The 24,590-nt window shown below is 45.0% G+C and overlaps 1 long non-coding RNA gene across 1 annotated transcript in view; it reads left to right on the top strand.

Annotated features, from left to right (window-relative positions):
- Nucleotides 1–24,590, top strand: part of LOC310831852 — an 82,814-nt gene that overhangs the window by 583 nt on the left and 57,641 nt on the right. The window lies entirely within an intron of this gene.

Here is a 24,590-nt window from a genome sequence, read left to right as displayed (position 1 = left end):
CGCTCCGTTCTTCACACAGGTGTCGGCAAGCCTTGCGCACCCAGAGGATCTCCCCCCGGGACCGCAAGGCTTGCGGGCGGCAGCCTGCAGCGCGGAGCACGGAGCGCCCTCCGGAGGTGTCCGCAGTCTGCCGCCCGGCGCGTGGGGCGCCCTGAAGCAGAAGGCTCCCCACGCTGCACATAGCAGCCTGCCACCCAGCCCGCAGGGCGCCCTGAATCATAGCTCCTCGCGCTTCAGGCAGACATTGGCCAGCCCCACAAGCTCAGGGGATAGCGGGGAGGCGCAGCGCCGCCATCCCGCTATTCCCCGACCTGGTTTTGGGGGGAAAATAAAGGGGGGAAATTCCTTTATTTCCCCCCCAAAAAACTAGGTGCGTCCTATGGGACGGAGAGTCCTATGGGACGAAAAATACGGTAGTTACAGCGGTACCTCAGGTTAAGATCTTATTTTATTCTGGAGGTCCGTTCTTAACCTGAAACTGTTCTTAACCTGAGGTACCACTTTAGCTAAGGGGGCCTCTCACTGCCACTGCATGATTTCTGTTCTCATCCTGAAGCAAAGTTTTTAACCCGAGGTGCTATTTCTGGGTTAGTGAAGTCTGTAACCTGAAACATATGTAACCTGAAGTGTCTGTAACCTGAGGTACCACTGTTCTTATCCCCTTGGCTCGGGAGTGGCATAACTCCATACCCTCCAACATTTTTCCAATGAAAATAGGAATGTCCTAAGGAAAAGCGGGACAATCCAGGATGAAATCAGAAACTGGGATGACTTCTCTAAATCCTGGACTGTCCCTGGAGAATACAGACACTTGGAGGGTCTTTGAGTGACTAGTGTTGGCTCTCCAGGACACTCCCCAGGAGATGCTGGGAATTGAACCTGTGACCTTCTGGAGGCAAAACAGACTCTTACACACTGAGCCACAGCCCTTCCCCAACAGAATGCTATCCAATCTCTGCTTCAAAATCTCCAGCAAGGGAGAGAATGCGATCTCTCTAGGTGACTTACAAAATGATTAAAAAGAGATACGGAGCTTCAAGACCAAGTGGGGATTCGAACCCTTGTCTCCCAGGTCTTAGTCCAGCACTCTAACCATTACACCATACTGGATCTCAGTTAGGTATGATGCTCATTCAAATGCAAACTGACTCGATTATTTCCCCCATCCATAGACAACAGGCTTGGCCTGCATGTTCAGCCATACTTAAGCAGCCCAACAATGCAATGGGAAAGTTACGATACGAGGAGTAAAAGAAATTAGAAACTACCTACAGTATTTTATGTCCTTCATCTCGGAAGCTAAAGGAACCAGTTTCCCCTCTCCATCAGTCGTATCAGCTCACAGTAGGAGGCCCCAGAAGAATTTCAGTGTCACGCTCATCAAACTCTCCTACCCATTGTGTTATCTTTCCTCTTTGTCAGAGATTTTGAAATTATGCTGCCTTACTTTTGCATCTAATTTACATCTCAAGCAAAGCTGTCATTCTAAACGAAATAGTGAAGAAGGCGGGGGGGGGGGAATCTTCTGGAGACAAAACAGTGACTAATATAGAATACATTACAGTGAATGTCCAAATTCACATGTAAATGTTGACAATCCCAGACAAAATGTGAAAATGGCCGGAAGTGCAAGAGATGCATCTGGGAATGGCCAGCTCAGTGTGATTTTAGGCATCCATTTATCCATTTCACTTCCCGGAAATAGACATGTGTATATATTGCTATGGGTTTGCAGGGGGCAAGGATCCCCTAAAATTCCTGGGTGCCAGGTTCTCCCCATAATTTCTGAGATTATTACATTTGGGGTTTGAAGTGAAGCCAGCTTCATTGGGATCTTGTTGAACCTAGACAGCATCTTAAAAAGCAGAGACATCACTTTGCCAACAAAGGTCCGTATAGTTAAAGCTGTGGTTTTCCCAGTAGTGATGTATGGAAGTGAGAGCTGGACCATAAAGAAGGCTGATTGCCAAAGAATTGATGCTTTTGAATTATGGTGCTGCAGGAGACTCTTGAGAGTCCCATGGACTGCAAGAAGATCAAACCTCTCCATTCTGAAGGAAATCAGCCCTGAGTGCTCACTGGAAGGACAGATCCTAAAGCTGAGGCTCCAGTACTTGGGCCACCTCATGAGAAGAGAAGACTCCCTGGAAAAGACCCTGATGCTGGGAAAGATTGAGGGCACAAGGAGAAGGGGACGACAGAGGACGAGATGGTTGGACAGTGTTCTCAAAGCTACCAGCATGAGTTTGACCAAGCTGCGGGAGGCAGTGGAAGACAGGAGTGCCTGGCATGCTCTAGTCCAGGGGTTCACAAAGAGTCGGATATGATTAAATGACTAAACAACAACAACAACAATTCTAGAACAAAGGCAGGTGATGACAGAGTCATCACTCTAACAATAGGCGAGACGTTCAGCATCAGACAAGAAAGGGGCAGGCTATCAGGATAACGAACATTCACTTTGTTTCCAGAGAGCTGCAGAAAAACATGCATCTTAACCACATTGAAACATTGGGCATTCCCTCCCCTCTCCTGCCCCAAGGGGCCTGTTTGAATCATGTGAGGGAGGTCTCAGAAAGCCAGCTAGGAGGGAGGGAAGCAATGGCATTTACCCCTCCATGGAGCTCTGCCTCCAGCACCAAAATATCCTGAGCCATCTCTCTTCCCAAACATTCTCGTTTTCAGGGAAACCAAGAACACCACTCCCATGGTACCCTCAAGCACAATCACAGAAGAAGGCGAAATTTCTCTCTCCTCCCCATCTTAAATTCCTATCCCTTTTGCGTTTGGTTGCTAAGCCGTAATGTTTAGGGGAGTTGAAACAGCCCGTGTGTATGTTACATCTATTATTACAGCAAATGTAGCAAGACAATCTATTTAGCCAGAATTCACTTCAGTGGGAGGCACTGGGGTTGGGGAGGGGAAACAGAGAAGGAGAACAGCACAGCCAGGCATCCGTGCGTTACAGGGAAGCATTCGAAAGAGTTTATCATTTTAACTAAATCCCGTTAAGTAGGCAGCCAGGGTCCATTAATACTGTTAACGAACTCTCATTTCAACTTAAACGGGGAGCTACTCCTTCATTTCAGATAATGATTAGCTCAGGCTTCAGGCAATCAAGTGCTGGTGTGAAGGAAAGCCAATCCCTTCGAAAGGCAAAGTTATTGCATTATGGGAGGGGCTGTGGCTCGGGAGAAGAGCAGTGAAGACAATAATGTGCCAAACAGGCCAGTGGTCCAAGGTAATAGAACGTAGCTGCCTATCTGTGATGGCCTGGGATTCAGACTTGGAGGCTGAACCTGAGGAATCCCAGCCTGCACAGGAGTCCCCACCTCCAGAACCAGCTGGGCCGGGGCTGGGGCTTGAGCCTGAAGGGTCCTCACCTGTGCTGGATCCTCAGGTGCAGGCATCAGCTGAGTTTGCTCGGGCTCCTGAGGTGATGGAAGACCCATTGCCTGTAGGTGCTCCACTCTCAGCCCCGTCAGGGGAAGCTGAGGTTGCCTCTGGGTCTGGTAACCCTCCAGCCTCTCCTGAGCTGCAGTTCCCGCAGGAGGAGTGCTCACCTCCCGGCCAGGAGAGGCGAGTGACCTGTGGACCGGGGCCACCGTATGCCTCGGGACAGATAAAAGCCAGTCGGCCCCAGTCCCAAGTTGTGGGAGCAACATTGTTGGTAGCCTGTTCCTGCCTGAACCCTGTCTTGCCTCTCTGCCAGAGCTCCTGACCTCACCCGACTCCCTGCCTTGGACCCAGCTTCATCTTTGACGGACTGCCTCCCTACTGCACCCTCGACCCCAGACTGGACTTGGACCTCGCCTCACGGTTAACCCTTGGGACCAGCACACTATCTTCCCTGAAAGCATTCAGTTTAGGATCTAAAATTGCTTAGCTGCACCACCAATCAGTAGCTACACAGTGGTACCTCATTTTATGTACCGTCCCCCTAATGAATGTTTCAGGTTACATGCTCTGCTAACCCAGAAGTAGATGCCCCTTGTTGTGAACTTTGCCCTGGGATGCGAGCGGAAGTCGTGCTCCGGCAGCGCAGCAGCAGTGGGAGGCACCATTAGCTAAAGCACACCTCATGTTACGAGTGGTTTCCAGTTACGAATGGACCTCTGGAACAAATTAAGTTAATGACCAGAGGTACCACTGTACCTGGGAACCTAGGAGGCTGCACTAACAAATTTACCCCAACTCCACCTGTTGTGTGGAATGCATCTATCTGATGACACTCTAGCCTTCATGCCTCTTATTTGTGCACCCAGAGTACAAAAATGAAAAGGTAAAGGATCCCTAGATGGTTAAGTCCAGTCAAAGGCGACTATGGGGTTGTGGCACTCATCTCGCTTTCAGGCCAAGGGAGCTGGCGTTTGTCCACAGACAGCTTTCTGGGTCATGTAGCCAGCAGGACTAAACCGCTTCTGGCACAACGGGACACTGTGATGGAAATGCCGTTTACCTTCCTGCCACATCTATTTATCTACTTGCAATGGCATGCTTTCAAACAGCTAGGTTGGCAGGAGCTGGGAAAGAGCAATGGGAGCTCACCCCATAGCATGGAATCGAACCAACAACCTTCTGATTGGCAAGCTCAAGAGGCTCAGTGGGGTTTATACCACAGCACCACCCACGTCTATAATGTGTTCTTTGCAATGCAGTCATGGGAACTTTAGCTGGTGTAGAATGCAGTGGACCACTGCCAAAGAAGGTTGACCCACCTGGAAAACATATCACCACTTCACTGAAGTCTGCATCAGTTCCCTGTCTTCTCCTAGCCCAATTCAAGGTGGCAATTACTATGCCATGTTCTCCAGGCTCATGACCTGCTTCCCCCAAACAAACCATGAGTGGCGAGTCATGAACAAATCCTGTAGACTCGCTGCCATTTGGTGTGGGCGACATTGAGCTAGATGGAACAATGTTGGGACTCAGAAAAACATATATGCCTATGCTGGACTCCTACTCCCAACATCTCTGAGTATTGGTCCTACTAGCTAGGGCTGGTAGGCATTGGAATCCAAAGACATCTGAAGACCCAGTGGTGTCCCATCCCTGATTCAAAGGTAAGCATTCCACAGGTGACTTAGATTTTCCTATCAGTCCATGTGCTGACGCTTAGATCTTTCATGTGCTGTTTTATAGAATTCCCCCTCTCTCCATAATTAAGATGCATCTTTGCATTTCAGCCTCATCTACTTTGCTCTTTGTTTTAAACTTCACTCATCTTGACTGCTAGTCTCTGGAGCATAGGCTCCGGCTTCCCATTTTACTTTCTAATTTTCAGCCTTCCCATCCTTCAGCAACAGTCCCAAACTAGAAGAAAAGCATGTAGGATTATGTAGAGTCATAAAATCTGTGGTGCTGCAAAGGCCCGATTCCGAGGCCATAGACTGAGGGCCCTATAGCTCAGGAGCCCTCCAAAAGGGATGTAGTGGTCGCAGAAGCAAGAGATGACATGCTTAGTTAGCAAAGTGTTGCGCCAATGGCTGCCGAGAATCCTGCCAACTGCCATCATTTTTGGTTAAAACATGGGTGAGGAACCCCAAGCCCTGAGTCCAGATTTGGCCCTTCAAGACTCACTGCCTAGACCTTGAGACTCTTCTCAACCACACCCCCTCACCCAGTCTCCTTGAATGTTTTTGCCTGGCTGGAATGTGTCCTTGTACTCTGCTGACGCCTCTCACTTCCCAGCATGGATGACAATGGCAGACCCTCCAAGTGTCCCTATTTTCCAGGGACAATCCCAGATTTACAGAAGACATCCTGGTTTCTAATCTGATCTCAGAATGTCCCACTTTTCCTTAGAACGTCCCTGTTTTCATCTGAGAAATGAAAGGAGGGTATACAACAGGAGGGTATCTGAAGTATGTGGGGTTGGTCACCTGGAAGGCACCTTCACCAGGGCTCCCTCAAATGTGCCTCTGCATAAACACCTAACACAGAGAAGATCTGTTGGGCTTAGTGCTCAAGTGATGGGAGAACATCCACACACACACACACACCCCAACTTCTTCAAGCTTTAGCCAAACCATTCTCTTTGTTTTAGCCTTCTACAAAGGAAGGCTGGGGAACCTCTGCACAGTGAGTCATATTTCCATCCAGGCAGCCTTTGGGAGGCCATGGGCCAGTGGCGGACAGGGGACAGAGGCTAAAATGGATGGATCAAAATATGCACATTTTACCTTTCTGCAGTAGGTTACAGACTCCCATGTCTGTCTCTGTTCTCCGTCCAGACCAGCAAGAGGCATTATCAGAGTTCAAGGAAACATTTCAGCCAGGCAAAAGTCTCAAGGAAGGTGGGAAGCAGGACCAGGGAAGGGGCGTGTCCTGGGGATAGGGTATGATGCTAAGGAGGGCATGGCTGGGAGAGGGTCCCAGGGGCCAGATAGAGAGGCTTGGGGGCCACATTTCACTCTCAGGCCTGAGATTCCCCATCAATGCTTTGGAGCTTTGTTGCAAATACTATTACAGTGGTACCTCGGGTTACAGACACTTCAGGTCACAGACTCTGCTAACGCAGAAATAGTACCTTGGGTTAAGAAATTTGCTTCAGGATGAGAACAGAAATCGCGCAGCGGTGGCGCGATGGCAGCTGGAGGCCCCATTAGCTAAAGTAGTGCTTCAGGTTAAGTACAATTTCAGGTTAAGAACGGACCTCCGGAATGAATTAAGTTCTTAACCTGAGGTACCACTGTACAGTGTATGGGGTTTGAGTTAGGTAATGCAATTGTATATTTAGAAGCCAAACTATCTACTTCCACATTTCCCAGACACTGTTTCACTTACATGTATAGCCAACAGCTCTTTCTGTAAAGGGGTTTTAGTTCAGCATAACACATGTTCTCCAGCTCACTGGGATTCTGTGAGATGCAACACAGCAATTATCCTATTTCAGATCAAATCATTCATTGCCTCTTAGCGTTTTGAAATACACACAATGAACACGTTCAGGGGAGGTCGTGCCACCGAAAAAGCCTTGCGAGGATACACGAGACGCAAAAACCTGCACTGGAAAAAATTGAATCGTAACCATTTGCACCATAAACTAAACAACCGCCTTTTGATAAATGCAATGTAGGCGCTTCGTTGTTGCATTAGATTGGCCTAAGGATGGAGAGAGCTGCTAAGCAGGTGGCTCCTTCCACAATCAAACATCCCCCATTGGCTTGGATGAACCAAAGATGCTGGTGTAGATCGCTAATCACAGATCTTGAATCAGGCTTCAGAAATTCAGCAATGCCCATCTCAGAAGGAGAGGTGAGCACCTGAAGCTCCTGAATACTTCTGCACTCAGATTAGAAGCCAAGGAAATATGGAGAAGACATCCCAACCCAACCTTCCTCTGAAGAGCTAGCCCTTAGGAAGCCCCTTAGGAAGCCAAAATCTTTAGCCCTGAGCATCCCGTGTGGACAGTGGCAGCCGGTGTCCCCAGGACCCAGCAGGGCTTCTAGGAAATCATGGAGTGGTTTAGAAGGGGGTCCCTGCTGTCACAATTGCTTCTCTGCCGAAAGAAAGGATGTGTGGCTTCTACATAAAGGTAAAGGTACCCCTGACTGTTAGGTCCACTTGCAGACGACTCTGGGGTTGTAAGCTCATCTTGCTCTATAGGCTGAGGAGCCGGCATTTGTCTGCAGAGAGCTTCCAGGTCATGTGGCCAGCATGACTAAGCCGCTTCTGGTGAACCAGAGCAGCGCACGGAAACGCCCTTTTACCTTCCTGCCGGAGCGGTACCTATTTATCTACTTGCACTTGACATGCTTTTGAACTGCTAGGTGGGCAGAAGCTGGGACCAAACAATGGGAGCTCACCCCGTCACGGGGATTCGAACCACTGACCTTCCGATAGGCAAGCCCTAGGCTCTGTGGTTTAGACCACAGCGCCAACCATGTCCACATAGCATCACAGAATTGGATAGAGGGATCATCGAGTCCAACCCTCTGCAATGCAGGAATCTTTTGCCCATGTGGGGCTTGAACCCAGGACTCTGAGATTAAGAGTCTCATGCTCTAACAACTGGGCTAGTATCTTCACGTCCTCTGCAAAGAAACAGTGGACACTTAAGCATAAAACCTTTCAATGCCTAGTTAAGTGCCTTACTGTGGTTCAGAATTGCTGTCACAATCTGTGGAGGAGAATGTTCGCCTTGCCCCAGGCCCTAGTTTCTCCAGCAAAGCCACAGAGACATTTCACCTTTGCTTTGCTGGGCATTTCACTGAATATCTTCTGGAAAACTAAGCGGGTTCAGATTGACTTGGCAATTAGCTGATATAGGGGTTAACAAAGAAGAAGCTTGGCTTATTTATGAACTCATCTGGCTAATGCACAATAGTGTTCTCCCCCCCCCCCCCAAGGGCAATTGCAAATGCTCATATCAAGTCTATTTCCAGTCCAGGTCATTTTCACATAAGTTAATTTCTAAATTCCTTCTGTCTGGTTTCCCCACCAAGTTGCTATTCTTAAAAAAATAAAGGCATGGGATTTTATATTTAAATGTACTTTGCAGTATCTACTTAAACATGCATTTTCTGTGCCAAGATGGAGAAGCCCAGGCCCTCAACACCCCTCTGACTGGCCCTTGAGAATCTCCCCTGCTCTACATCCACCCTCAGTGCTTTTGCCTGATTGAGACATATCCATGCCAGGATGGAGAATAGACAGACGTGTCTGCACAGAAACCTCTGACTTTTGTGTTGCTGAACTCCAGCTAACTATAAGGGTCACTTTCATAGCTCCACCCACTTTCCGCTCTGGCCCCACCCATCACAACATTGTTCTCTGTTACCCAACAATATACAAAAGTGGTAAAATATGCATCACATTGCATACATTTGTGAAACTGGCATGTACAAAAAAATGTGGATATTAGTGAAAACTGCATACAAAAAATAGGTTAATTAGGAGAAATCCACACCAAAATGCTGGCAAGGCTTTGCAAACTGTTGTTGAAATATCACAACATTAAGCTTGGGGAAATGAGAAATCTGGAGAGCTAAAATGGACAGATATGACCATCCCTAGCGGGGGTCAGGTTTCTTTCTGTACTTTTGTCACTGTTTCCAAAACCTGCTTCTGTTGTTACTTCATATACAGCCCCTATCCCAAGCAAGGAGTGTGAGTCATAGTCCTTATATTCCAGAAAGATCAGTAACTATTTCCCAGCCATCAGTTCCCATTAAAGAAACTTCTACTAGTCATTCTGGACAATTGACCAGTAATCTCCTTAACCGATAAGATGGCTGGCAGAACGGGGACCATTCATAACAATATGCTTCATCTGACAGCTTCTATAAATCAACATGAAAATATATGTAGAGAGGGCAGGTTTTTTGCAAGAGAGCACAGGAAACCTCTGTACCTGAAACTGAAATTATTTCAGAGGAAGACTTCTCTCTCTGCCACTGCTGAAAGATAATCTGGGTCAGGGATGGGGAACATGTGTGCCTCCAGATGTTGTTGGGACTACAAATCCCATCACCTCTGGCCAGCATGCCCAATGGTGAGGGAGCTGTAGCCCAGCCAGTCTCTCCCCAGCAACACAATGTTTTGAGTTTTGCAAGCGTTCAATGTATTGCGCCTGCCTGCTCCTGTGGGTCACTTAATATTAATGAGATATGCAAATGGCAGCATTGCACGATCTGCACCAGTTGCACAAAGCTGCTCATTTAAATTTCATTTGAGGCATCGCCGCAAAGCCTAAAGAACTCAACAGCCCATGCGCATGCTTATCTCATAGGGCCAGGCCATAACTCAGGTGAACTACTGAGCAAGCCATTCGCGCAAGATTTTTATCCTTTGGGGACCCAACAGCGAAATGCACTCAGTCACCTCTAGGCTGGAACTGGAACCATGGAAGGAAGGCAAGTGTGTGTTGTTCGTATTGACCATTTCCCTGGGATAAATATTGAGCAAATACTCCGAGGTCCTCCATCTGGCACCTTCTGTAAATATTAAAATTCATTTTCAAATTCCTGTAAATATTTTAAGTGAAAAGTGGTGTGTACTTTTCCCTTTGGCCTCGGCCTATGCATATTCATCTATAGCGGTAGAAATGCCAAGCTGAAATCTCCACAAATATTTAATTCTATGGCAGGCATGGTGAATAATTCACTAAGTGAGGCAGTGGATTCAAGGCTCTGGAGAGAAGGTGGGAGGCCACAGGGCGAATGTCACTCGTGGATTTGGCCTGGGTGAGGTTCCCCCTCCCTTTAAAGTTGAAACCTTTCATTTGTTCTATGCTGACTTAAACTTATTTTTTACTGTCATGTTAGCAGCAGTCTAAATGACACACTACCAGGCTGCCAATAGTTTTAACTGCACACTTTTAACATTGCAAGTACAGTGGTACCTTGGTTCTCAAACTTAATCCGTTCTGGAAGTCTAGTCCAAAATCAAAGCGTTCCGAAACCAAGGCGCTCTTACCCACAGAAAGTAATGCAAAACAGATTAATCCATTCCAGACTTTTAAAAAACAACCCCAAAAACAGCAATTTAATATGAATTTTACTACAGTGGTACCTCGGGTTACATGCGCTTTAGGTTACAGACGCTTCAGGTTACAGACTCCGCTAACCCAGAAATAGTACCTCAGGTTAAGAATTTTGCTTCAGGATGAGAACAGAAATCGTGCTCCAGCGGCACAGCTAAAGTGGTGCTTCAGGTTAAGAACAGTTTCAGGTTAAGAACAGACCTCGGGAATGAATTAGTACAGTGGTGCCCCGCAAGATGAATGCCTTGCAAGACAAAAAACCCGCTAGACGAAAGGGTTTTCTGTTTTTTGATGCGCTTCGCAAGACGAATTTCCCTATGGGCTTGCTTCGCAAGACGAAAATGTCTTGCGTGTCTTGCGATTTTTTTTTGCTCCCCCTCCTTTTTCTAAGCCGCTAAGCCGCTAATAGCCTTTTAGCCACTAAGCCGCTAAGCCTTTAATAGCTGCTAAGCCGCTAAACCGCTAATAGCGCCAATCCGCTAAGCCGCTAATAGGGTTGCTTCGCAAGACGAAAAAACCGCTAGACAAAGAGACTCGCGGAACGGATTATTTTCGTCTTGCGAGGCACCACTGTACTTAACCCGAGGTACCACTGTATCTAACGAGACCATTGATCCATAAAATGAGAGCAATAATTAATGTAAAGTTAAAGGGACCCCTGACCGTTAAGTCCAGTTGCGGACGACTCTGGAGTTGTGGCGCTCATATGGCTTTACTGGCATACTTATTAATTAAAATATTTTTACATTGTTGTTTTTTGTCAAATGTAAGTAATATGCGGCCACACCGTTTTCCAAAACGCTGTTTCTTTTGCTCTGGTGCCACATTTTAATTCTTCCTCTCTCCATGACCTTTGCTATCTGCACATGCCAACCTTTCTAATTTAATTGGCGGATTCGTTCCCTTTTCTTGGTTGAAAGAGAAACTGAACACCGCCCCTTGAATATTCAAGGTGGCTTAAAGATAAAATAGGAACAGCTGAAAGCATAGAAGAAGAAAACCCAATCACAGACCTGCCAACAAAGGGACACAGGTGGTGCTGTGGGTTAAACCACAGAGCCTAGGACTTGCCGATCAGAAGGTCAGCGGTTCGACTCCCCACGACAGGATGAGCTCCCGTTGCTCAGTCCCTGCTCCTGTCAACCTAGCAGTTCAAAAGCACGTCAAAGTGCAAGTAGATAAATAGGTAAGGGAAGGGATAAATAGAGAAGGTAAGAGAAGGTAAACGATGTTGCTCTGGTTTGCCAGAAGCGGCTTAGTCATGCTGGCCACATGACCTGGAAGTTGTACGCCAGTTCCCTCGGCCAATATAGCGAGATGAGTGCCGCAACCCCAGAGTCGGTCACTATCCCTGGAAAATAGGTACACTTGGAGGGTCTGCAATCATTAAAAAACAATTAAACATTAATTTAATTAAACGTGAAAACTATATATAATTATAAAAGATCTATTAAATGTATACAGATAATTACAATAGAAATAGCACCAGTTCTTTCATTCCAAATGGTTTCCCCTCTTAGACCTATAAGAACATCAGTAGAAAAGCAGCAAATGAAATAACCACTGCAGTGGAGAACATTCTTACATCAACTGGTCGCTTCCATAGAGTTCCCAAAGGATCAGGTCCATATCTGCTTAGCTTTAGCAAAATTGCCCCGTCCTCTGTCTTCATAGCATGGTCCTGGGACCAACAATGCACTGTGTTGCTACCACAACAATTGAATAACGATAGGTAATTCAGCGAGGATAGGGAAGAGGCTCCATCAACAGCAGCTAAAGGGCATTTTCCTACATGAGGGTTACAGAGGCTTTTGCTTCCATCTCTTTCTCATGCAAATGTAAAAAAATCTACATTGGCCAGGAAGTTCATTAACATTACAAAGGCCTCTCTGTTCAGTGTTCTCCTGCAGGTTAACAATAATCAGCCCTTTAAATGAATAGCAAAAGAGCGGTTCAAAGGCAGGTGATTTAAGCTGATCAGAAATAGTGAACTGCATTAAGCTAGCTATGATAGTTCTTCCATTAATGATTTGATGGGACTCCCCCCCCCCCCCGCTTTCTCCTTTTTCTTCTTTTTTTTCTAGAAGAAAATTAAGTACTGTGAAAATTTCACCTATCTGAGAATATTGAGTTAATCGGGTTATCTAAAACATGACATTCTTTGCACAATAGACAAGCCATGGAGGACAGAGCTTGCCAATTCACTCGCAAATGGGTTTTTTTTCTGCTCGTCAAACAGGAGGAATCAATCAAAAGAGTGCTTCACTTGCAATGTCTTAGTCCAATATGCAGTTGGCATAGGTGTGTGTGTTCAATTCTGATGGCGATGGGCCATAGCTCAGTGGAAAGCAGGTCTCAGGATCAACCCCTGGCATCCCCAGGCAGGGCTGGGAGAGATTACCTGTCTGAAATCCTTGAGCGCTACTGCCAGTCAGTGTAGACCATGAGTAGGCAAACTAAGACCCGGGGGCTGGATCCGGCCCAATCGCCTTCTAAATCCGGCCCACGGACAGTCCAGGAAGCAGCATGTTTTCACATGAGTAGAATATGTCCTTTTATTTAAAATGCTTCTCTGGGTTACTTGTGAGGCCTGCCTGGTGTTTTTACATGAGTAGAATGAGTAGAAGGTGTGCTTTTATTTAAAATGCATCTCTGGGTTATTTGTGGGGCATAGGAATTCGTTCTTCTTCTTTTTTTTCCAAAATATAGTCTGCCCCCCCCATAAGATCTGAGGGACAGTAGACCAGCTCCCTGTTGACAAAGTTTGCTGACCCCTGGTGTAAAGGTAAAGGGACTCCTGACCATTAGGTCCAGTCACAGACGACTCTGGGGTTGCGGCGCTCATCTCGCTTTATTGGCCGAGGGAGCCGGCGTACAGCTTCCGGGTCATGTGGCCAGCATGACTAAGCTGCTTCTGGTGAACCAGAGCAGCACACGGAAATGCCGTTTACCTTCCTGCCAGAGCAGTACCTATCTATCTACCTTCTGATCGGCAGGTCCTAGGCTCTGTGGTTTAACCCACAGCACCACCCGTATCCCCAACCCCTGGCGTAGACAAACTAGATGGACCAAAGACTTGCATGATCTGACATTTCTGTGTGTGTGTGTTTTGGTTTTTGTGTGTGTAATATACCAATGAAATGTGTTTCCCGAACACCACAAACCCGGAAGTAACTGTTCCGCCTCGCAAATGTTTTTTTGGAAGCCGAACATCCGACACGGCTTCCGCTTGACTGCAGGAAGCTCCTGCAACAAATCGGAAGCCGTGTTTGGTTTTCAAACTGTTCCAGGAGATGAACGGACTCCTGGAACAGATTAAGTTTGACAACCAAGGTACCAATGTATATATAAAGCCCTAAATGGCTTGGAACCCTTTCCCCAATATCAACTATATTAGACCCTATGATCTGCAGATGGTAAAAGGTAAAGCTAAAGGACCCCTGGACGGTTAAGTCCAGTCAAAGGCGACTATGGGGTTGCAGTGCTCATCTCGCTTTCAGGCCGAGGGAGCCGGTGTTTGTCCACAGACAGCTTTTCCGGGTCATGTGGCCAGCATGACTAAACCACTTCTGGTGCAACAGAACACCGTGATGGGAACCAGAGCGCACGGAAACACCATTTACCTTCCTGCTACAGTGGTACCTATTTATCTACTTGTACTGGGGTGCTTTTGAACTGCTAGGTTGGCAGGAGCTGGGACAGAACAATGGGAGCTCACCCCACCATGTATTCAAACCGCCGACCTTCTGATCAGCAAGCCCAAGAGGCTCAGTGGTTTAGACCACTTTGCCACCCATGTCCCTCATCTGCAAATGAGGCCTTGTTGGTGTTGCTGCCACCAGGGGCTGCCTAGTTGGCACTGATCAATGGCAGGGGCTTTTCCGTGGCGGTTCCCCATATGTGGAATGTCCTGCCCCCCCAGTGAATTCTGAGGAAACACTACGAGTGCCAAGCAGAAAATGGCTGCCATGTGTTTGTGTGTAGCATTCCTGTTTACCTAGACGTTTGGTGTTCCCAGAGACCACTCAGCTATACAGCTTCATATAAAACGTTTTAAGTGTGTTGTAAAGTGCAATATACAAATGTGACACTAGATGGCGACTGTGAGCTATGGCAAATTCAATATATTTTTCAAAACTTTTTTTTTAAAGCATTTTCACAGCATGTGTGTAGATTCCACCCATGAAATCTCTGGCTGAGATCAAGTTTTAAACTGCTTTTTAAAATTCTTTTTAAAATGTTGTTGCTGCTATTGTTGTTAATGTGTATGCTGTCCCAGGCTCCTTTGAGAGGAAGGGCAGAATATAATACAGAAACTGTGGCTGGGTTTCCCCTTCTGGCTCCAAAAATACCAAAGGAAATCTCCCCTGATTAAACTTACTCTATTTAGTTGCTATTACAAATTTGTTATCTGGTTGTGTTATTTGTTTACTTATGTATGTTTGAATGTATTTACTTTTAACTGCCATACTTCAAAGTTTCGTGACATACAGCTTATTTTAGACAGGTCTTCAATATTCAGGACATCTTATACCACATATGTGGTAGAAGGTGCAGCCCATTTTAATGTACTTTGCATGTACCTTATGTTATTTTTTACATCTATGTTGGTTCGTTTTATCTTGTTCTGGTCAATGACTGCAAAATAGAAAGATGGATGGATCGATATAAATTCAACAAAGAAATAGATAAAATCTTGTTGGAAAATTCCATGTTTAGTTACAGACATGGAACTGTTGCGTGTCACATGTCTGTTTACATTCCAGCACAGTCTGCTGGGAACTTCCATTTGTGTATAGCTTTTGCTTCTCTCTGTCTCTCTGAGAAGACAGAGAGAGACGACATGTTTCTTTGTCCTGATTTATGATTAATAAATCCGTAGTTGTAGTATGCTTCCACAAGCCTCACGCCTATCCTGTGTGTATAGTTCGCTTGGCTGATATAGTGTGCCCTGGCTTTTAAAGCCTGGGTCACTGATTTACATTGGAGCAGAGGCTGATGGGTCTTCACAGCAGAATGGCTGGAAGGAGACGACCCAGCTGGGGCTAGCCAGCTGGCCTTGCGATCTTCTGCATGCCAACACATTTCTCTCTCTCTCTTACAGAGAAGATGTTGTATATACAGTGGTACCTCAGGTTACATACGCTTCAGGTTACATATGCTTCAGGTTACACACTCCACTAAGCCAGAAATAGTGCTTCAGGTTAAGCACTTTGCTTCAGGATAAGAACAGAAATCGGGCTCCGGCGGCGGCAGCAGGAGGCCCCATTAGCTAAAGTGGTGCTTCAGATTAAGAACAGTTTCAGGTTAAGTATGGACCTCCGGAACGAATTAAGTACTTAACCCGAGGTACCACTGTAATGTGCATAAAGGTAAAGGTAAAGGGACCCCTGACCGTTAGGTCCAGTCACAGACTACTCTGGGGTTGTGGCGCTCATCTTGCTTTATTGGCCGAGGGAGCCGGCTTACAGCTTCCGGGTCATGTGGCCAGCATGACTAAGCCGCTTCTGGCGAACCAGAGCAGCACACGGAAACGCCGTTTACCTTCCCGCCGGAGTGGTACCTATTTATCTACTTGTACTGGGGTGCTTTCGAACTGCTAGGTTGGCAGGAGCTGGGACCGAGCAACGGGAGCTCACCCCGTCGCAGGGATTCGAACTGCCGACCTTCTGATTGGCAAGCCCTAGGCTCTGTGGTTTAACCCACAGTGCCACCCGTGTCCCTGTAATGTGCATAGGAACCATCTTATTTATTTGTTTACTGTGTTTATATCCCACCTTTTTTACTCCAAGGGGACCTTAAGGTCCCCTTGTTATTTAATTCCCATACCAACAACCCTGGGAGGTAGGTTAGGCTCAGAGGTGGTGACTGACCCAGGGTCACCCAGTGACCTACATTCGTGGGGATTTGAACTCAGGTCTCCTAGGTCCTAGTCTGACACTTTAATCATTTCACCACAGCAGGAGCTTCTGCATGTCAGCAAAGGCCTTCAGAACCAATAAGGGAGGGAAGTCACAATATTTCGCTTCTGTTTGCTTGAAGGGGGGAAGTCATAACCAGAGCGGAGGTTGTTCCTACTGTCCCTTGGTTAAATTATTCACTGCCGTGCATGCAAACACAGACGGATTTTTAGCGTTACAAAAAAAGGTCACTCCTTTCCCGATGCCGCGGCTGTGCCTTGCGTGGACTGAAGCAGCGGCGCTCCATGAATATGCAGGCTCACACCCCCTGCAACACTTCAGTCGCAGCGCATTAAGGCGCGTTTGCTGTATATTTCAAAGTCAAACAAATAATACCTGTCACGGACATGAATATCTTCTATATTTCATTTTAAATGAAACGTCAGGATGATGGAAACTGTTTCTGAGGAAGTTTGCAAAGGGCAGGATCTGGCGGGGATGGGGGGGGAGCGAATGCTGCCACCTGTAATTCTACAGTGGTGAGGAACATCATTAAAAGGACACCATCATGACCATAGACGGGGTTGTTTAAATATTGTCATCTTACTTATCTTCAGCTCTGGAAACTTGAAATCTTGTTTGCAAATCAGAGTCGCCGTCTGCAAATCAAATCGTGGCAGATCCGCTGCTACCCTCCCAAATCAGTATGCTAATAATAATAATAATAATAATAATAATAATTAATTTATTTATACCCAGCCCATCTGACTGGGCTTCCCCAGACACTCTGGGCAGCTTTCAACAAAATATTAAAATACAGTAAAGCTTCAAACATTAAAAGCTTCCCTAAACAGGGTTGCCTTCAGCTGTCTTTTAAAAGTCTGGTAGTTGTTGTTCTCTTTGACATCTGGTGGGAGGGCGTTCCACAGAGCGGGCGCCACTACCGAGAAGACCCTCTGCCTGGTTCCCTGTAACCTTCTCACAGTGAGGGAACCACCAGAAGGCCCTTGGTGCTGGACCTCAGTGTCTGGGCTGAACGATGTGGGTGAAGATGCTCCTTCAGGTATATTGGACTGAGGCCATTTAGGGCTTTAAAGGTCAGCACCAACACTTTGAATTGTGCTTGGAAACATATTGGAAGCCAACATAGGTCTTTCAAGACCGGTGTTATGTGGTCTTGGCGGCAGCTCCCAGTCACCAGTCTAGCTGCCGCATTCTGGATTAGTTGAACATGAAGATTAGTCTTGAACATGAAGATTAGACCTTCCGATTGGCAAGCCCTAGGCTCAGTGGTTTATATAAAAACATTAAATTTAACAAATGTACATTTACTTCCCTTTCTGTATTCCTCAGACTTTCTACCTCTCACCATCCCCCTTTGATTCCTTGACTAGATCACACTTTCATCTCTCCTTCTCTCATCGCTAATCGAGACTACAGGTTTCATTCCACTCTTATGTGCACCACAACACTTCCATTCTTTTCCTCCACTTCTCCTTTCAAGGCTAGTCAATGTTTTAATCTCTCTTAACTTTTTCATCTTCACAGTGTTTGTCTAACCCTGATGTGTGATCCTCTGCCCGCACAAACTTTCTTTTCCTTTTTTGAATTTTGTATAATGTGTTACATAATGAAAGTCAACAAAACCAATCCCCCGCTCTGGAATAATGACAATTCCCACATCATAACAATGGGATATGTTTCTTTAAATAGAAAAAGAATAAAAGAATGAATTTTTAAAACGGTTACCATAAAATCCATATATAAGCTCAAACCCTAGGGATGGGGTTTTCTGGTGCCTTTCTAGAGGCAATAAAGTTCCACTACTCTCCAGTGTGATAGAATCCTAGATTTGTGGTGTTTAACGAAACCCCACAAAATACCTGAAAGCACAGGTACATTTTCAAACAGCAATACATATTTAGCAGGCATGGGCAAACCTTGGCACCACCACCCCTCCCAGTGTTCCTGGACTGCAACTCCCACATCACTAGGGACGGGAGAGAAATTTGGTCTGGTTCACATTATAATGTGACCTACCTAGTTTGCACTTACAAACGAAATATGCAAACAACACAGTTTTCCTTTGAAATTCGTACTTCTGTGGATTTTGCTCTGCAATACTCCAATCAAAAATGACGACGTTTGTAGGTTCGCAAGAAGTTCTGTGAGGAATAATATTAGAAATATTGTAAAAATGGAGATGGAGAGATATGTTAAGAGACGTAAAGGCAATATTAAGTTAGGAAATGCATAAGAAGTGATTAAGACAGAGGGTTATCAGAGGTGCTGATGGAAGTCCAATAAGAATGTATTTGTGATAAACTGTGTGGTATGTTTTATAATTTTGTATGACAAAAATCAATAAAAATATTTATTTAAAAAATGACAATTTTTGTGTGAAATATTTAAAAAATCCATAATGAGCAGAAGTGTATTTTTATCGCTTGCAAGAATGTGTACATTAGGCAAAATTGTGGACAGAAATGTGGATGTATTAGGAGAAAGGCAGACAAAAGTGCTGTGCTCCTCAGGACTTTCAAACCTGAACTTCTTTGCCAAACAACATTTGATGGTTTTTTTATTGCAATGCTGTGGTTTTAGCTTCTACACAGTGTTTTTATATGAAGGTGTGGTTTATAAATGTTTAAATGAACGAATTAAAATGCTGACGGTTTTTCGTGACAACCTTTTTAAAACAAAAACACAAAGTGATGCTGAAATGTGAAGAACTAAGGAAACTGGAAACTGAGAGAAAGCAAAACTTGATAAATTCATCCGTCTTACATTTCACACCACGCCGAAAAGCAAAGGCGACACCCACACCATGCTTTTTAAAGCACCATGATACCACTTTAAACAGTCATGGCTTCTCCCAAAGAATTATGGGAGTTGTACTTTGCTGCTGAGAATTGTTGGGCGACCCCAATTCCCCTGCCGGTGCTACCACGCCTGGAGTGGTTTAGCAGTCAATCCCTCTTCCCAGGGAACAGATTAAGAAATAAATAAACCGCACACGCTTATTTTCCTCTGAACTGGTCCTCAGACAGAATATGGGGTTGTTGCTTTCATTTGTTAAAGCTGCTCTTCAACTTTCCCAGATCAAATCAAGACTCTCAGCATCTCAGCATCGCAAGACTTATACAAGAGGCTAACACTAGCCCTTTAGTAATAACTTTTAAGCGAAGCAACTCTTTGATTTATGTGTGAGAGCATTTTCCCATTAAATATCGGATTAAGAACACCCTGTAGGTATTTGCTGCTTTTGTTGACTGCATCGATGAATCTTTTATGCAACTAATTCCAATTTTCATTAGATTGACCGAGCTTATGGAAGGAGAGTAAGTCATTAAGCCGGGTGACAGGATTTTATCAGCATCTGAGGAAAGTGCGGTGGGTTGTTGTGGTGTTTTGGGGTTTTTTTGCTTTCTGCTTTTTAATATTGGCAGAGTTGCTGTCAATTTCTTACAGCATTAATATTTCAGGCTTGTTTCGGTCTGTCCAAATGCTGCACTTGTGAGATGAAAAGATGAATCCAACCCAAAACAGATAAGAAAACGCATTGATTTTTTTTCCCCTCCCCAGATGGAAAGAACAAATCTCCAATGTCCATATTACCTGCTCTGTGATCTCCGGGAGATAAATTATTAACGTGAGCGTATGAACATCATTTTGTTGTGATTAGATTTCACTTAAATTTTAATTCTTTAAAAAAAGTCACCGGGGAACGGAAACACAGTCGCAGAAGATAAGCAAGTCAGTCAAAGTTGTTCTTTTTATTATTATTTTTTCATGTTTGTGTACCAGGGTTATCTGAGCATCTTATCGCCCAGGCAGCATCAAATTACATTCAAAATGTGGATTGTCATTTTGGGTTGGGGTGTGTGTGCATGTGCACAAAGGATTCAAAGTTATAAATAATTAAACCGATGCAACATCTGTTATTTATAAGCTGAAATGACAGTTTTAATTTAGTTCTTTGTTTATCGGAGGCCAATACATTGTGGGTTATGGGATTGGAAATATGGGAGGTGGAGAGAGAAAGAGAGAGAGAGAGAGAGAGAGAGAGAGAGAGAGAGAGAGAGAGAGACCCATGGGAAACAAATGACAATGGACCATTCTTAAATTTAGAATGGGAATAAATAGAAAAGAACAGTAATTTCATTCTCCTTTCAAATGCCACAAGATGCTTCTAGGCTGTCATCGTTATTGGATGGGATTCATTCACATTCCAGCAAATTCAGGTTGCACAGGCTTTTTGTGATGGGGAAAGGCACTGGGGAAAACTCACTTACCTTGACCCTTCACAGGAACATAGTGAACCTTCCTTCTAATCCAGAATTAATCCAGAATGCGGCAGCTAGACTGGTGACTGGGAGCGGCTGCCAAGACCATATAACACCGGTCTTGAAAGACCTACATTGGCTCCTAGTACGTTCCTGAGCACAAGTCAAAGTGTTGGTGCTGACGTTTAAAGCCTTAAACAGCCTTGACCCAGTATACCTGAAGGAGCATCTCCACCCCCATCGTTCAGCCTGGACACAGAGGTCCAGGTCTAAGGGCCTTCTGGCGGTTCCCTCCCTGCGAGAAGTGAGGTTAGAAGGAACCAGACAGAGGGCCTTCTCGGTAGTGGCACCTGCCCTGTGGAACGGCCTCCCACCAGATGTCAAGGAAATAAGCAGCTATCCTATTTTTAAAAGATATCTGAAGGCAGCCCTGTTTAGGGAACTTTTAAATATTGAATGCTGTATTGTTTTTAACACTTGATTGGGAGCTGCCCAGAGTGGCTGGGGAAACTCAGCCAGATGGGCGGAGTATAAATAAATTGTTGTTGTTGTTGTTGTTGTTGTTGTTGTTGTTGTTGTTCTACTGAGTCAGATCATTGACCCTTCTAATTTAGCATTGTCTGAAGGAACGATCGCAGAATCATAGAGTTGTAGAGTTGGAAGGGAACCCCCAGGGTCATGTAGTCCAACCCCCTGCAATGCAGGAATCTCAGCTAAAGCATCCATGACAGATGACCATCCAACCTCTGCTTAAAATCTTCCAGTGAAGGAGAACCCACCCCCTTCCAGCCAGCCTAAATAGCCTTAGATTTTTTTTTGCTGCTGCTGCTGCTGCTGCTGCATCACCCTGTTGGCTCACAATGAACTGCTCTAGATAAAATGTTTGATTGGGAATCGTAGGGACAGAACTATCTAAACCAGGTCAGCAAACTTTTTCAGCAGGGTGCCAGTCCACTGTCCCTCAGACCTTGGGGGGGGGGGAGCAGACTATATTTTGAAGAAAAAAATGAACGAAAAATTTAAAGGAAAACAAACCTGGATGTACATTTCCAAAATATAAGATAAAAAAATAAAAAATAAAACCTACATACAGCAACAGTGTTTTGTGTTGTGTAGGCTCCCCACCTGCTAGCCTGCTCCATAAAATTACAGTGGTGCCTCGCAAGACAAAAATAATCCGTTCCGCGAGTCTCTTCGTCTTGTGGTTTTTTCGTCTTGCGAAGCAAGCCCATTAGCGGCTCAGCGGATTAGCGCTATTAGCGGCTTAGCAGAACAGCTGATAAGCAGCTTAGCAGATCAGCTGATAAGCGGCTTAGCGGCTTAGCGGATCAGCTGTTAAGCGGCTTAGTGGCCTAGCGGATCAGCTGATAAGCGGCTTAGCAGCTTGGGGAAAGGGGGGGGGGCAAAGGAAAAAAAACCCCGCAGGAACTCGCAAGACATTTTCGTCTTGCGAAGCAAGCCCATAGGAAATTCGTTTTGCGAAGCACCTCCAAAATGGAAAACCCTTTCGTCTAGCAGGTTTTCCGTCTTGCGAGGCATTCGTCTTGCAGGGCACCACCATACTGGTTTGCTCATTTCTATATATAGGGTGCCTACATGCTGCATTTAGATGCCTATCAGGCTTTAGATACCTATTAGGTCCATAAATTACCATATATAGCAGGGGTCAGCAAACTTTTTCAGCAGGGAGCCGGTCCACTGTCCCTCAGACCTTGGGGGGGACGGACTATTTTTTTGGGGGGGGGAGGATTGAATGAATTCCTATGCCCCACAAATAACCCAGAGATGCATTTTAAATAAAAGCACACATTCTACTCATGTTAAAACATGATGATTCCTGAACCATCCGCCGGCTGGATTTAGAAGCGATTGGGCCGGACCTGGCCCCCGGCCTTAGTTTGCCTACCCATGACCTAAACTGTGTAGAAACTTATTCATGTATGCAACTACAGCAGCAAGAATGTTACTTGCCGAAAAATGGAAAGAAGAAGCAGCCCCAGCAAAGGAAAAATGGATACAAAAACTTGTGGAATATGCAGGAATGGCAAAACTTACTGGAAGAATAAAAAATCCAAGATAACAAACTTTTGATAAAAGAATGGAAATGATTTATTGAATATTTACAGACAAATTGTAAACAGATAAAAACACTGGAAGGATAATTGTAATAAGCTGCAGCTATGTAAGAGTATATATTCAAAGAAGATAAAAAAATGAGTAAGTTAAGTTAATTTGGATATGCAGAAGATATTAAAAATAAATGTAAGGTACCGCAGAAAGAGCGGAAGGAAGTCAAGTTTTAAAATGTCAAAATGACTGTATAGTCATTGAGAAGTATAAACCTGAAAAATATTTTTTTAAAAAAATAGATAAGCTGTTCAGCAGTCCTCTAGATTTGCTTACTTACACTGAAGAATCGGACACAACTAAATGACTAAACAACAACAAATTTTAATATTTTGTTGGAAGCCGCCCAGAGTGGCTGGGGAAGCCCAGCCAGATGGGTGGGGTATAAATAAAATAAAATAATAATAATAATAATAATAATAATAATAATAATAATAATTTGTTGCATTTCCCAGGCACTTTCCTAGCAGCAACAAGTCCCGGTGTTGCTTTTGAAAGTGGATTTGTTGCATTACGGAACAGGGTGCTTTCACCCGCTTTAAGTGTTGAAACTTACATCTCCCAGAGTGTGCCTCCATCTCCCTCATGAAATCTGACAGCCTGGAGGCTCCTGGTGGGAATAAAAATGTAATAAATAAATAAGCATCACCTGAGGGCATTTTCTCCCCACCGCAAACACCACTGCAGAACATTGCACTGACATCATTCATGTACTGCTGTTCAGACATTTAGTGATGCTCTGGTATTTTGTTTCTTTTTGTTTCACTCACAAATGTATCCCCAGTTGTCTCCTCTTAGACCTGGATGGATCGCTGAGCAAATACTGAATGTAAACTCCATAAATAGGCTGAAAATACTGTTCCTATGTGAGCGGGGGAGATCTATGTTGTGAAATGCACATTGCTGTTTGAGAGATGGATCGAGGGTAGCGTGGCCGGGTCAGTGACACTGGGTGCAGAGCCTCGGGGGTGCCGCAGGGGGCATTGCAAATATGATGCAGGATGTGGGGGCAGGATTTGGGCATTGCCCAGGGTGCTGTTGAAATGTGAGACCCCAAGGTCCATCACTGTCTATGCTTAGAAAATGTGGTGACTAGGGCCACATGCTGAGAATTGCTTTAAAAAAAAAATTATTGAATGATTTTATGTTACAAAAAACATTACAACCATACTACCACAAGTTATAATTGAGAAATAAAAATTACATACATCAATATTTTGTTTGTTATTTGTTATTTACCGTCTTATTTCCTCCCAAACATTCCATACAAAACACACACATGCACACACACACACACACACACACACACACACACACACACACACAAATGATAATAACATGCTGAGAATTGTTAAGGGACCCTCATCCCCCCCCAGCTCCAGTTCCCAGAATGCCCTGGGAAGACTGGTTCACTGTTAAACCACACTGGGAATTGGAGCTCCATGAGTGGGGGGCCTCCAAACCGTTCTCAGCACCCTTCAGAAACTACAGGTCCCAGAATACTCTGGGGGAAGCCATGAGTGTTTAAAGTGATATCACCGTACTTTAATTGTGGCCCACATGTTGGAACAGCTGGAATAAAATGGTGGTGGCGTTAATGGCCTGGGGCAAACTGCATGTATGACATCCAACATTTAAAAATAAAATAAAATATAATTATTATGATTATAAAAAATGGATGGAGAATTCCTAACGCAGCCACTTCCTCATAGAAACAGGGCCAGACAACTTTGAAATCCACGATGAGAAATTCAGAGAAGCAGAATGGGAACTGCATCCTGATTGGCTGAA

Source organism: Podarcis gaigeae (genome assembly GCF_964106915.1).
Source record: "Podarcis gaigeae genome assembly, chromosome: 14".
Taxonomy (NCBI): Eukaryota; Metazoa; Chordata; class Lepidosauria; order Squamata; family Lacertidae; genus Podarcis; species Podarcis gaigeae.
This window is presented reverse-complemented; position numbering and strand designations above follow the sequence as displayed.